The sequence below is a fragment of the Phacochoerus africanus genome, chromosome 4 (assembly GCF_016906955.1).
Source record: "Phacochoerus africanus isolate WHEZ1 chromosome 4, ROS_Pafr_v1, whole genome shotgun sequence".
NCBI classification, from domain to species: Eukaryota; Metazoa; Chordata; class Mammalia; order Artiodactyla; family Suidae; genus Phacochoerus; species Phacochoerus africanus.
In genome coordinates, this window is record NC_062547.1 from 81,008,521 (window position 1) to 81,022,743 (window position 14,223).

The following is a 14,223-nucleotide window of genomic DNA, read 5'->3' on the forward strand; positions in this document are numbered from 1 at the left end:
GGTGACTTTGCCCGGCCTACAAATCTCGCGAGGTTTGGGCACCGCAGACTGCGTTACAGTGCGGGGAGAGCGGCTACCTTTTCAACGCTGCTGCTCGGACATCGGAGGTTGTGAGTGGAGTTGGTCGCGGCTTCCACGGCAGCCCCCTCCCTCCGGGACAGGCTCGTGCAGTCCTTGGCTCAGGTTTCTCACCCTGCTCACGGTCAGCTTTTGACACTTCTCGTTTCATACTCATGAAAGCCCTGTTATGTGGGAATATATTTGTTTCACTAGTAGGGAAACTGAGGCCCAGAACTTAAAAATGGCTTACTCAAGAGTTCGTTCCTAGTAAGTGGTAGAGCTGGTTGTCCATTTCCATGATTCAATTACTATTAATATTACATACCATTTGAGTTCCAGGTACTACCCCCCAGCCTAGTCTTCCTGCTAAACTGTACTCCAACGTAACTGTCACAAGCTGAAATTTAATCTTCCAACCGCTGCATCTGCTCCTTCTTCAGTCTTTCCGAGCACTCTCTCGCGCGACAATTATTTTAGCATCCTCACCGGCCCTTTCGTTTATCCCTCAGGTATTCTCCCAAAACAGCAGCGCCAGAGATCCTCTTTTATTTTATTTATTTATTTATTTATTTATTTATTTATTTATTTATTTATTTATTTATTTATTGTCTTTTAGGGCAACACCTGCTGCATATGGAAGTTCCCGGGCTAGGGGTTGAATCAGAGCTGCAGCTGCAGCTGCTGACCTAGGTCACAGCAACTCAGGATCTGAGCCGCTTGTGCGACCTACGCCGCAGCTCACAGCAACACTGGATCCTTAACCCACTGAGCGAGGCCAGGGATCAAACCCTCATCTTCATGGATCCTGATCAGGTTCTTTTTCGCTGAGCTACATGGGGAACTCTCAGAGATCCTCTTTTAACAAGCCACATGGTGGCACCCCAGCGCTGAAATTCTCCAAAATCTTCCTATCTTACTCTTTGTAAAAGTCGAAGTCCTTGGTTTAGCTAGTAAGGCCTATACAGTATGACTTCTCTTAACCTCCCTGACCTCATCTCCTGTTGTGTTAGCTTCCAGCCCCTTCATTCCTGTCCCAGTTACCCTGGCCTTTCCCCCATATAGCCTTGTGGCTCTTCTCTTTATTTCCTTCTCTGGCTGCCCTAGCTGAAATTTTGCCCCTCCACATACACTTCATACCCTCCTTTCCTGCTTTTTTTTTTTTCTCCTTAACACTGACTGTTATCAGATATGGTATTGTTTTAATCTTGTTTATTTTTTCCCCACTAGAAGGCATGCCCCAGGAGAGCAGAGATTTTTGTTTATTTTGCTCTCAGCTGAATCCCCAGCATCTTGAAATAGAGCCTGAATCTTCATAGGTACATAGTAAATATTTTTTCAATAGTGAAACTTTTAATATAAAGTTATTTCAAATGCTTATTGAGAATTTACTATGAGCTAGATGTTTTGGGCATTGGAATACAGTGGTGAACAAGACAGATGGGGAAGCTCTAGTAGAGTGCTTTTTATTCTAGTGAAGGAAAGTGTAATAAGTCAACAGATAGTGCTAACTGCTAAGGAGAAAATAAAACAGGAACACACATTGGGTGAATGATATGGGAGGAACATTAGTCAAGGTAGTCAGAGAAAGCTTCTGAAGAAATAGTTGACCTAAGACCTGATTGGTAAGAAGGGGACACCATGCAAAGAACTGGGGAGGAATGTTCCAGGAGAGGAAATAGGTGCAAAGGTAGGAGTGAGCTTGCTGTGTTGGAAGAACAGGAAAAAGGACAGTATGCCTGTATTCCAGTGAACAAGGTGGACATTGATGTCGTGGTGTCAGATGAGGAAGGAGAGAAAGAGATTTTTCTTATCTGAGATCACACAACTCATCAGTGGTATTTATTTATTGAGACTGCAAATAGTGAGCGCCAGCTCTGTGTCAGGCCTCATGTCAGGCTCCAAAGCTTCCAGTGCAATAGATGACTGGTGTTTGTGAAGAGCTTTATAGTTATGAAGCACCTTTAACATAGGAGTTTCCACTGTTGGAGTGGATCAGAGGCATCTTGGGAGCTCTGGGATGTGCGTTCCATCCCACCACTGCAGCTTGGATCTGATCTCTGGCCTGGGAACTCCATATGCTCCAGGGCCACCACAAAAGAACAAAAAACAACAACATACATTGTAACATTTAATCCTTCCGGTGGTTTTCTCTTATGTAGATTCTTTCTTATTTGACAATAAAGGAAGACTGAGAGAGGTGAAGGTTTTGTCAGGGCCATACAGCTACTTAGCCACAGAGCCCATACTTGAACAAACTAGTCCTCAGAAAGCAAATCCATGTCTTTTTGCCAATACCACATGACCAGCCTAAAAACCAATTATTGTATATTACTTATCTTAAAAAAAATTTCTAGTTACCCATATTTGTGTAGCATGAGTTATTCAGATAGAAGTACCAAGGGCATCTTTGTTAAAATCCTGTAACTCGAAGGTATATATATTTAACACAATGGAGCAAATCTTGAGAAAGGGGTACTTATGATGCTATATGTATTATTGGATAACAGTCCCCCACCTCCCACTCCCAATCCAATTGGATGCTCAAAATAATTTCCATTTATTCTCCAATGAATGTTGTCTTGATTTGTCCCCGTGTGCCACTGAGGCAGAGTCCTGAGTTACAGCACTGAGTGTCTGTAAACAGCCCATGTCATCAGTTTTCTGCTTTGTCTCTTTGTGAAAATGCTTCTAGTATTTGTCCAGGCCTGAACTCCTTGTTGAGAGACCTGCCTAGTATTTGTGGGGCTGACTTTAATTTCTTCCCTGTGGAAAATGAGAACCACTGCTCAACATGTTCTACTGTGTATTGTTGCTATGGGAGAAGAATAATATGAGGGAAATGGCTTTGCCAAGGGACAGGAACGGGCCACAGTTCACCAGACATTTCAGTTGAATAAACATTGATTTTGTGTGTTCTTGGGCATGCCAGCCCACATTACAGAGCCTAGTAAAATATGATTCCTGTGCTCTGGGAAATTAAACTCTGGAGATGAAAGTATCTACTAGAGGGGTTCTTTTTTGGCACAGTGGGAAGGGATTTGGTGTTGTCTCTGCAGGGGCTTGGGTTGCTGCGGTGGTATGGGTTCGATCCCTGGCCTAGGAACTTCCACATGATGCAGGCACAGCCAAAAAAACATCTACTATATACTTAATATCAAAGAATATATGTTAACTGTTTTGATTGTGCCCAGGACTTAATTTATAGAGGTGACTGAGTGATGACACACAAGTTCAATGCCATTGGGGTAAAGGGTGTTAGAATGTGGCCCTGGGGGAATATGGGCTTGGTATATGAGAGTCTATAAAGGAGGTAGTTAGGGATACTGGTTTGGATTTGTTGGTTTATGAAAGGTATGCTTGAGGGCAAATTGTTGTTACTTCTAGGAATTAGCTAACCCTGAGAGGGGCAGTTCCATCCTGGTCTGCAAAGCTCCAAGATGTCAAGGCATCATAAAATATAGATTAAAACAAAAAAAAAAAGAGTTGGAGTTCTCTGGTGGCCTAGCTGTTAAGGATTTAGTGTTTTCATTGCTATGCCATAGATTTGATCCCTGGGCCAGGAACTTCCACATGCCACAGGTGTGACCAAATAAATAAAACGTGTAATACAACAACCAAGGCTAGAGTGGATGAGGTGGGATAATGAAGCCACAGTTATGGGGATCATGATGGTTTCTGTTAAGGCCTGGGTCTGTCTTGTTTCCTGTAGACTTAGTACTTAGGGGACATAGTTGGCCTTCAGTTATTATTAACTGACTAATGGAAGAAACAACCAAATGTTGCTTAGAATGGAGAATCAGAGAAGTTCTGTAAGAGGAGTTGTTGCTTCTGAGCTTTGAAGGATGATTAAGAATCCTCTATATGAAATGCAAATCAAAACTACAATGTGATACCATCTCACATCAGTCAAAAAGGCTATTATTAATAAGTCTACAAATAACAAATGCTGGAGAGGGTGTGAAGAAAGGGGAAACCTACACTGTTGGTAAAAATGAAAATTGGTACAACCATTGTGGAAAACAGTATGGAGTTTCCTCAGAAATCTATAGAACTACCATATGCTCCATCAGTCTCATTCCTGGGCATATATCCAGACAAAATTACAATTCAGAACGATGCACCCCTATGTTCATAGCACTGGTATTCACAATAGCCAAGACATGGAAACAACCTAAATGTCCATCAACAGATGAATGGATGAAGAAGATGTGGTACATATACACAATGGAATACTACTCAGCCATAAAAGGAACAAAATAATGCCATTTGCAGTAGCATGGATGCAACTAGAGATTCCCATACTAAGTGAAGGAAGTCAGAAAGAGAGACAAATACTGTATGATATCCCTTATATGTGGAATTTAAAATATGGCACACGGGAGTTCCTGTTGTGGCTCAGCAGAAATGAATCTGGCTAGGAACCATGAAGATGTGGGTTCAATCCCTGGCCTCACTCAGTGGTTCAGGGATCTGGTATTGCTGTGAGCTGTGGTGTAGGTCACAGACTCTGCTTGGATCCCACATTGTTGTGGCTGTGGCATAGGCGGTTAGCTGAGGCTCCTATTGGACCCCTAGCCTGGGAACCTCTATATGCTGTGGGTGTGGCCCTATAAAGACAAAAAAAAAAAAGTCAACAGTAATGCCCTTCTTTTGTTTTTGATTCTGGTACTTTGTCATCTTTTTTTTTTTTATCTTGGTTAGTATTGCTAAATGTTTGTCAATTGTGTAGATCTTTTCAAAGAATCAGCATTTGATTTCACTGCTTTTCTCTGTTGTTTTTATATTCTCTATTAATTTCTGCTCTATTATTTTTCTCTTTCTGCTTGCTTTAGGTTTAGTGTACTCTTCTTTTTCCAGTGTGTTGAGGTTGAAGCTTAGGTTATTGATTTTTGATCCTTCTCTTTCTCTCTCTCTTTTTTTGTTTTGCTTTTTAGGACCGCACCCATGGCATAGGAAGTTCCGAGGCTAGGGGTCGAATGAGAGCGATAGCTGCTGGCTTATGCCCCAGCCACAGCAATGTGGGATCCAAGCCATGTCTGCAACCTATGCCATAGCTCATGGCAGTGCTGGATCCCCAACCCACTGAGCAAAGCCAGGGATCAAACCCAAATCTTCAAGAATACTAGTTGGATATGATTCCATTGCACTGCAGTGGGAACTCCTGTGATTTCTCTCTTAATAGCAGCATTGCAGCTATAAATTTCCCTCTAAGCAGTGCTTTAGTTGCATTTCACAAGCTTTTGTATGTCTTGATTTTCATTCATCTCAAATTCTTTTTTTTTTTGTCTTTTGTCTTTTTTTTGTTGTTGTTGCTATTTCTTGGGCCGCTCCCGCGGCATATGGAGGTTTCCAGGCTAGGGGTTGAATCAGAGCTGTAGCCACCGGCCTACGCCAGAGCCATAGCAACGCGGGATCCGAGCCGCGTCTGCAACCTACACCACAGCTCACGGCAACGCCGGATCGTTAACCCACTGAGCAAGGGCAGGGACCGAACCCACAACCTCATGGTTCCTAGTCGGATTCGTTAACCACTGCGCCACGACGGGAACTCCTCAAATTCTTTTCTTTTCTTTTTTTCTTTTTCTTTCTTTTCTTTTTTTTGCTTTGTAGCGCCACACCTGTGGCATATGGAGGTTCCCAGGCTAGAGGTCTATTTGGAGCTACAGCTGCCGGCCTACACCACAGCCACAGCAAAGCCAGATCTGAGCTGGGGATACAAAGTCATAAATGATATGATCCTGGCGTTGCCATTGTGGCGCAGCGGAAATGAATCCGACTAAGGAAACATGAGGTTGTGGGTTTGATCCCCGGCCTCTCGCAGCGGGGCAAGGGTCTGGCATTGCTATGAGCTGTGGTGTAGGTTGCAGACATGGCTCAGATCCCGCATGGCTGTGGCTGTTGCGTAGGCTGGAGGCTACAGCTCTGATTAGACCCCCCGCCTGGGAACCTCCATATGCCTTGGGTGTGGCCCTAAAAAGACAAAAAAAACGAAAAAAAATGTTGTAGATGAAGTTTGCTGTATCAATTGATTCTTCCTTTTACTTGAACACTTAGAGGCCATTGAGGGTTATTAACTGGCCTCATTTCATTGTTGTTTTGTCTTAGAGAATAGGGAGACTGGAGGAGAGGGAGAGAGATAAGAAAAGTAGGCGGAGCAATTGGAACGTACAATATTTATCAATGAAGTTCACTGTCTTTTTTTTTTTTTTTTTTTAAATGCTTGCATACATGGCATTAAGGAAGTTTCTAGCTCTGGGATCAAATTCAAACTGTAGCTGCAACTTATGCTGGATTGTTAATTTGTGTTGGGCCAGGGAATGAACCCATGCCTTTGCAGTGATGCAGACCAGTGCAGTCAGATTCTTAACCCACTGCACCATAGTGGGAACTCCTGTTTGTTTTAATCTGAGAAATCTTTCTTTTTTGAAAGATAGATTTGCTGGATATAAGATTTTTGGTTGACAGGTTTTTTTTTTCTTTGTGTGCTTTGAAAATATTATTCCAGTGTCTTCTGGCCTCATTGTTTCTGCTGAGAAGTTGTCTGTTAATATTCAGGTTTACTTGTTCATATAGCATAATTTTCTCATGCTGCTTTCAAGATTTTTTTCCTTATCTTTGACTTTCAGCACTTCTACTATTAGGTATCTTGGATCTCTTTGTTTTTATACTACTTGAATTTTATTGTGCTTCCTGGATGTATAGGTTTTTATTTTTTAATTCATTTGGGTTGATTTCAGCCATTAATTACTTCAAATATTTGTTCCTTTCTGTTCTTTCTCTCTTCCCCTTCCAATTATATGTTTGTAGTGTGCTGAATGTTGTTCCACATTTCTCTCAGGTTCTATTTATTTTTCTTCATTTTCGGTTTACATCACTTCTATTGACCTGTCTTCAAGTTTGCTTATTTTTTCTCCTCCTGATTCATATCTTCTGTCATGTCTCTCTAGTGAATTTTTATTTCAGTAATTATATATTTAAACTCCAGAATTTTCAGTTGGTTCTTGTTTTATAATTTTTAGCTCTTTAGTAATAGTTTCTATTTGATGGGACATTGTTGTCACATTTTCCTTTATACTTTAATCATTATTTCCTTTGGTTCTGTGAATGTATACATAATGGGTACTTTAAAAGTTTTTTTTTTTATTTATCTGATATCTGGTTGCTCTCACAGTTTCTTTTGCCAGTTTTTACCTATTATATGGATCATACTTTGCTGTTTCTTTGCATGCCTTGTAATTTTTTGTTGGAAACTGGATTTTTTTTTTTTTTTTGCTTTTTGCATATAGAAGTTCCCAGGGTAAGGGTCAAATCAGAGCTACATTGCCAGCCTATGCCACAGACACAGCCATAGCAACGCTGGATCCCCATATACTGAGTGAGGCCAGCGATCGAACCCACATCCTCATTGATACTAGTCAGATTCGTTTCCACTGCACCATAATGGGAACTCCCAAAAAACTGGATGTTTTATTTATTTTTTTGTCTTTTTAGGGCTACACCCCCAGCATGTGGAGTTTCCCAGGCTAGCATGTCTAATTGGAGCTGTAGCCGCCAGCCTACGCCACAGCCACAGCAACAGGGGATCTGAGCCTCATCTTCGACTTACACCACAGCTCACGGCAATGCTGGATCCTTAACCCACTGAGCAAGGGCAGGGATTGAACCTGCCACCTCATGGTTTCTAGTCGGATTCGTTAACCACTGAGCCACGACAGGAACTCCCAGAGAACTGGATGTTTTAGATATTTTATTATAGCAACTGTCATGGTTAGTTTTATGTGTCAACTTGATTGGGCCATGGAATGTGCAGATATTTGGTGAAGCATTATTCTGGGTATTTCTGTAAGGTTATTTTAATTTGAGATTTACTTTTTTTTTTTTTGTCTTTTTGCCATTTCTTGGGCTGCTCCTATGGCATATGGAGGTTCCCAGGCTAGGGGTCTAATCGGAGCTGTAGCTGCCAGCCTACGCCAGAGCCTCAGCAACGCGGGATCCGAGCCGGATCTGCGACCTACACCACAGCTTATGGCAACGCCGGATCATTAACCCACTGAGCGAGGGCAGGGATCAAACCCGCAACCTCATGGTTCCTAGTTGGATTCGTTAACCACTGCACCACAACAGGAACTCCTGAGATTAACATTTTTATTGGTAGACTGAGTAAAGCAAATTGCTTTCCCTAAATTGGTTTGACCTTATCTAGTCAGTTGAAGGCCTGAGTAGAACAAAAGGCTAACCTTTCTTAAGTAAGAGAGAATTCTTCCTATCTGACTGCCAGCAAACAGGGACAATGGCTTTTTTTCCCATCTTCAAACTCAAACTAAAACATTGGCTCTTCCTGGATCTCAGGCTTGCTGGTCCTTGGATGAGAACTACATGATTGACTCTTCTGGTTCTCAGGCTTTTGGGCTGGAATTGGAGATAAGCCATCAGGTCTCCTAGGTCTCTAGCTTGCTGTTTCATCTTAAGATTTCAGGACTTTTCTGCCTTCGAAGTTGTGTGAGCCAATTCCTTAAAATCTATCTATCTGTCTGTCTGTCTGTCTATCTATCTATCTATCTGTATCTATCTCCTGTTGGTCCTATTTCTCTGGAGAACTTTGACTAATATAGCAGTGCTAAGTACTTGTCCCCCCAACCTGCTTGGATTTATTGTTATTTGATTCTTTGTTTGTCTAGTGATTGACTGGATTATTTTAGAAGGCTACTTCCCACTCCCACCCACTTTAATGCTAAGCCTCTGATGCTTCTCCTTAGGGAGGTCCAGCTTTGTATATGTCCTTTTTGTAGTCATCCTGGGATGATAGTAATTTTGGTAAAACTCTGTTTTCTTGTCTATGCTCAGTAGTGTAATTGCAACTGATTGCTCTGCCATTTTCAACAATGCCTTGGGGCATAAATTGCTATGCAAACTAATCCAATTAAAATCTGTCTCATTTAAAATAATAATTTTTTGTTTTGTTTTGTTTTTTTCCTTTAAGGCCGTACCCAGGGCATGTGGAAGTTCCCAGGCTAAGGGATGAATCAGAACTGCAGCTGCCAGCCTACACCACAGCAACACGGGATCCAAGCTACATCTGCAACCTACACCAGGCTCACAGCAACCCTGGATCCTTAACCCACTGAGCGAGGCCAGTAATACAACCCACATCCTCATGGATCTGCGTCAAGTTCGTTCCTGCTGAGCCGTGATGGGAACTCCAATTTTTTTTTTTTTTTTTAATTCTTGGCTGTGCAGGCGTTCAGAAGTTCCCGGGGTCAGGTATCAAACCCTTGCCATAGCAGTGACAATGCCGGATGCTTAACCTGCTATGCCACCAGGGGAAACTCAGTGAAAGAATAGTTTCTGAGGTCATTGTTTGATATTTGTTCTGACTCTAGAAGTGCTTTTCCCAGCTGTTTTTCCCTGGCTTTTTTCAGTACGCTAGCTGGCTATGACTTATCCTGCATCTAGATTCTTTTCTCAATTGACTTTAGCCACAACCAGCACTGTTCTTGTGAGCACTCCTAGGCTTGAATTTCTCTGGGCCTTGTAAATGAAGTTAGTTATTTTGAGAAGAGATTAGGAACTAATCTCTTAGTTCTGTCCTCTCCCTTTCCCCTCCCCACCTTCTTTTCTCCTTAGGCAAAATCTCTAAGCCAGGGATCTGGGGCTTAAAATAGAAGCAATGGCAGGCAGAGTTCCTATTGTGGCACAGCAGAAACGAATCCAACTAGGAACCACGAGGTTGTAGGTTCAATCCCTGGCCTAGCTCAGTGGGTTAAGGATCCGGTGTTGCTGTGAGCTGTGGTGTAGGTCACAGACACGGCTTGGATCTGGCATTGCTGTGGCTGTGGCATAAGCCAGCTGCTGTAGCTCTGATTCAACCCCTAGCTTGGCAACCTCCATATGCTGTGGGTGCGGCCCTAAAGAGCAAAAAAAAAAAAAAGAAAGAAAAGAAAAAGAAAAAAGAGAAACAATAAATGGCAGGCTTCTCTGAGTGACACCTGTCACCCTAGGGTATAAGGGTATTGCCAGTATGATGTACCCAAGTTAGAGCCTCCATTCCATGAGTAGGGGCTAGGTGAAAGAGGGGAGCCCCAAATTCTCAACTTTGTTTGCCTGGGACTTAGCCTCAACAGCAGGGGCAGAAAGCAAAACACTGATGTCCTGTTCCTCCTTGAAAGAAAGCCCTTCACTGGAAGCTGATGTTCTTGGCTGTAGCAGTCTAGAGGTAAATCTCTACCTCACTGGGAGGGTGGAAAGAGGAAATGGTCATGGTTCAAATACCATAGACTATCACCTACTTTTTTTTTTTTTTTTGCCATTTCTTGGGCTGCTCCTGTGGCATATGGAGGTTCCCAGGCTAGGGTTCTGCCTACGCCAGACCATAGCAACGTGGGATCTGAGCAACCTACACCACAGCTCACGGCAACGCCGGATCCTTAACCCACTGAGCAAGGCCAGGGATCGAACCTGCAACCTCATGGTTTCTAGTTGGATTTGTTAACCACTGAGCCACGGTGGGAACCCCTATCACCTAATTTTTGTATTTTTTTTTTTACAACCACACCTGTGGTATATGTAAGTTCCCAGGCCACTGGTCAAATCAGAGCTACAGGCCTACAGCACAGCCACAGCAACACCATATCCAAGCCACGTCTGTGAACTATGCCACATCTTGCAACAACTTTGGATCTTAACCCACTGATCGAGGCCAAGGATTGAACCCACATCCTCATGGGACACTATGTTGCGTTCTTAACCCACTGAGCCACAATGGGACCTCCAATTTGTATATTTTTTTTGGAATAGGTGTTTTCCCTTTATTTTTTGCCCTTTGGGCTCTTGGTAGAGGCTTTAAATGGAATGGTTGCTTTAAAATAATTTCCACGGGGAAGTTCCCATGTGGCACAGCAGGTTAAGGATCCAGCATTGCCACAGTTGTGGTGCAGGTCCCAACTGTGGTGCCAGTTCAGTCCCTGGCTTGAGACTTTCCACATGCTGCAGTACAGTCAATAAAATAAAATGAAGTAAAATAAAATAAATTTTCACCAGTTTTGCTGGGGGTGCAGGTCAGTGGAGCTCTTCACACTGCCATGCTAAAGGTTGATCCTCTTAATTACACCTCAATTGAAGTTAATTTAAAAAGGAGGGAGAGAACTTGACATACTGTTCTGTCAGGATTGAGAGGTGGTAGTCACCAGCTTCTGGCCACAGTCACCTATCCCATTTCTGTTGTGTATGGATTTCGTTATATAATAAAAGTCATATTTTAAAAAATTCCAACTTCAGGAGTTTCCGTTGTGGTGCAGTGGTTAACGAACCTGACTAGGAACCATGAGGTTGCAGGTTCGATCCCTGGCCTTGCTCAGTGGGTTAACGATCCGGCGTTGCTCTGAGCTGTGGTGTAGGTTGCCGACATGGCTTGGATCCCGCGTTGCTGTGGCTCTGGCGTAGGCTGGCAGCTACAGCTCTGATTAGACCCCTAGCCTGGGAACCTCCGTATGCTGTGGGAAGTGGCCCTAGAAAAGGCAAAAAAAGAAAAAAAAATTCCAACTTCAAATCATCTACTCATTATCAATTCTTTCTTTCTTTGATACCTACATCCAGTTTTCTCTTAGCTGTCATTATGTATATTTCTTGGGATTCTATTGTGTTTAGCCTGAGTTTCCTTGATAGGGTATTTACCACATTTCTGCAAGGTCCTATTGTTGCTATTCCTGGTGGTAATGTAATGATTTGTCACTGTATTGTTCTCCTGAGGCCTGTTTCAAGTTAGCCTTCTCTCATGGGTGAGCATTTGTATAGTTTCTAGTTTTTAGCTGTAACATACTGTTTGGCTATAATTATCTTTCTTCAAATTTGTTCCTCTCTCTTTTGAATCATCTCCCTGAGATATATTTCCCAACATGGTATTACTCAGGTGGAGAGTATGATTGTTTTTATGACTCTTGATAGCTATTGCCAAATTTCTCTTTAGAAAGATTATTCTTGTTTATAGTGCAGTCTCAGTGCAGAAATATACTTATTTTTTCATAATCCAATTGAGTTTTTTCTGTTTTATTTGTTTTTGCTAATCTAGCAAATGTGCTTTAGGACTTTTTTAATTCAGTGAATTTTATTATATTTACAGTTGTACAACCATCATCACAAGCTAATTCTAGAAAATTTCCATCCCAAACCTGCAGTCCTTCCCTCCCCCACAACCTATCCGCCTTGGTAATCATGTTTTTTAAAGTCTGAGAGTCTGTTTCTGTAATGCAAATAAGTTCATTTGTATCCTTTTTTTAGATTCCACATATAAGTGATGGCATATGATGTTTGTGTTTCACTGTATGACTAACTTCACTTAGCATGATAATTTCTAGATCCACCCATGTCACTGCAAATGCCCTTATTTCATTCTTTTCTGTGGTCAAGTAATATTCCATTATGTATATGTACCACATCTTCTTTATCCACTCCTCTGTTGATAGACATTTAGGTTGCTTCCATGTTTGGCTATTGTATATAGTGCTGCAATGAATATTGGGGTGCATGTGTCTTTCGGAGTCATGGTTTCCTCCAGATAGATGTCCTGGAGTGGGATTGCTGAATCATATGGTAATTCCTTTTTTGAGTTTTTTTAGGAATCTCCATAGTGTTTTCCACAGTGTTTGCATCAGTTTACATTCCTACCAACAGTGTAAGAGGGTTCCCTTTTCTCCACACGCTCTCCAGCATTTATTGTCTGTAGACTTTTTGATGATGGCTGTTCTGGCTGGTGTAAGGTGGTGTCTCATAGTAGTTTTGATTTGCATTTCTCTAATAATTAGTGATGTTGAACATCTTTTCATGTATTTTTTGGCCGTCTGTATGTCTTTGGAGAATTTTCTGTTTAGATCTTCTGCCCGTTTTTTGAAGGGGTTGTTTGGTTTTTTTTGTTATTGAGCTGCAGGAGGTGTTTATATATTTTGGAGGTTAATCTCTTGTCAGTTGCTTCATTTGCAAAGATTTTCTCCCATTCTATGGGTTGTCTTTTATTTCGTTTAGGGTTTCCTTTGCTGTGAAAGAACTTTTAAGTTTAATTAGGTCCCATTTATTTTTTTTTCATTGTCATTACTCTAGGAGGCTGATCTGAGGAGACATCACTGTGGTTCATGTCAGAGAGTGTTCCGCCTATGTTTTCCTCTAAGAGTTTTATAGTATCCAGTCCTATATTTAGGTCTTTAATCTATTTTGAGTTTATTTTTGTGTATGGTGTTAGAGAGTGTTCTAATTGCATTCTTTTATAGGTGTCTGTCCAGTTTTCTAAGCACCACTTATTGAAGGGAGTGTCTTTTCTACATTGTATATTCTTGCCTCCTTTGTAATAGATTAGTTGACCATAGGCACGTGGGTTTATTTCTGGGCTTTCTATTCTGTTGCATTAATCTATTGTTCTGTTGTGCCTGTACTGTACTGTTCTGTTTTTTTGTCTTTTGTTTTTAGGGCCACACCTGCAGCATGTGGAAGTGCCCAGGCTAGGGGTCAAATCAGAGCTGTGGCTGCCAGACTGTGCCACAACCATATCAATACCTGATCTGAGCCATATCTGTGACCTATGCAGCAGCTCATGGCAACACTGGATCATTTGATCCATTGAGCAAGGCCAGGGATTGAACCTGCCTCCTCATGGATACTAGTCAGATTCTTAACCTGCTGGGCCACAATGAGAACTCCTTGTGGGAATTCTTTCAGCTTTTCATCATTGAGAATGATATTAGTTGTAGGTTTGTCATATATGGCCTTTATTATTTTGAGGTAGGTTGCCTCTATGCCCAAGGTGTGTTGGATTTTGTCAAAAGCTTTTCCTGCATCTATTGAGAGGATCATATGGTTTTTGTTTTTCAGTTTGTTAATGTGGTGTATCACACTGATTGATTTGCAAATATTGAAAAATCCTTGCATCTCTGGGATAGATCCCACTTGACCGTGGTGTACGATCCTTTTAATGTATTGCTGGATTTGATTTGCTATTATTTTGTTGAGGATTTTTGCATCTGTGTTCATCAGTGATATTAGCCTGTAATTTTCTTTTTTGTGTTATCTTTGTCTGGTTTTGGTATCAGGGTGATGGTGGCCTCATAGAATAAGTTTGTGGGCGTTCCTTCCTCTGCAGTTTTTTGGAATAGTTTCAGAAGAATAAGTTTTAACGCTCAT

At 41.8% G+C, this 14,223-nt stretch overlaps 1 protein-coding gene across 1 annotated transcript in view; it reads left to right on the forward strand.

Annotated features, from left to right (window-relative positions):
* Positions 1-50: 50 nt before the first annotated feature.
* UIMC1 (ubiquitin interaction motif containing 1) overlaps positions 51-14,223 on the forward strand; it is a 136,622-nt gene continuing 122,449 nt past the window's right edge. The window contains exon 1 of the mRNA XM_047778018.1: positions 51-202. The gene's annotated coding sequence lies outside the window, so the exon portion shown is untranslated. The remainder of the gene's footprint in view (positions 203-14,223) is intronic.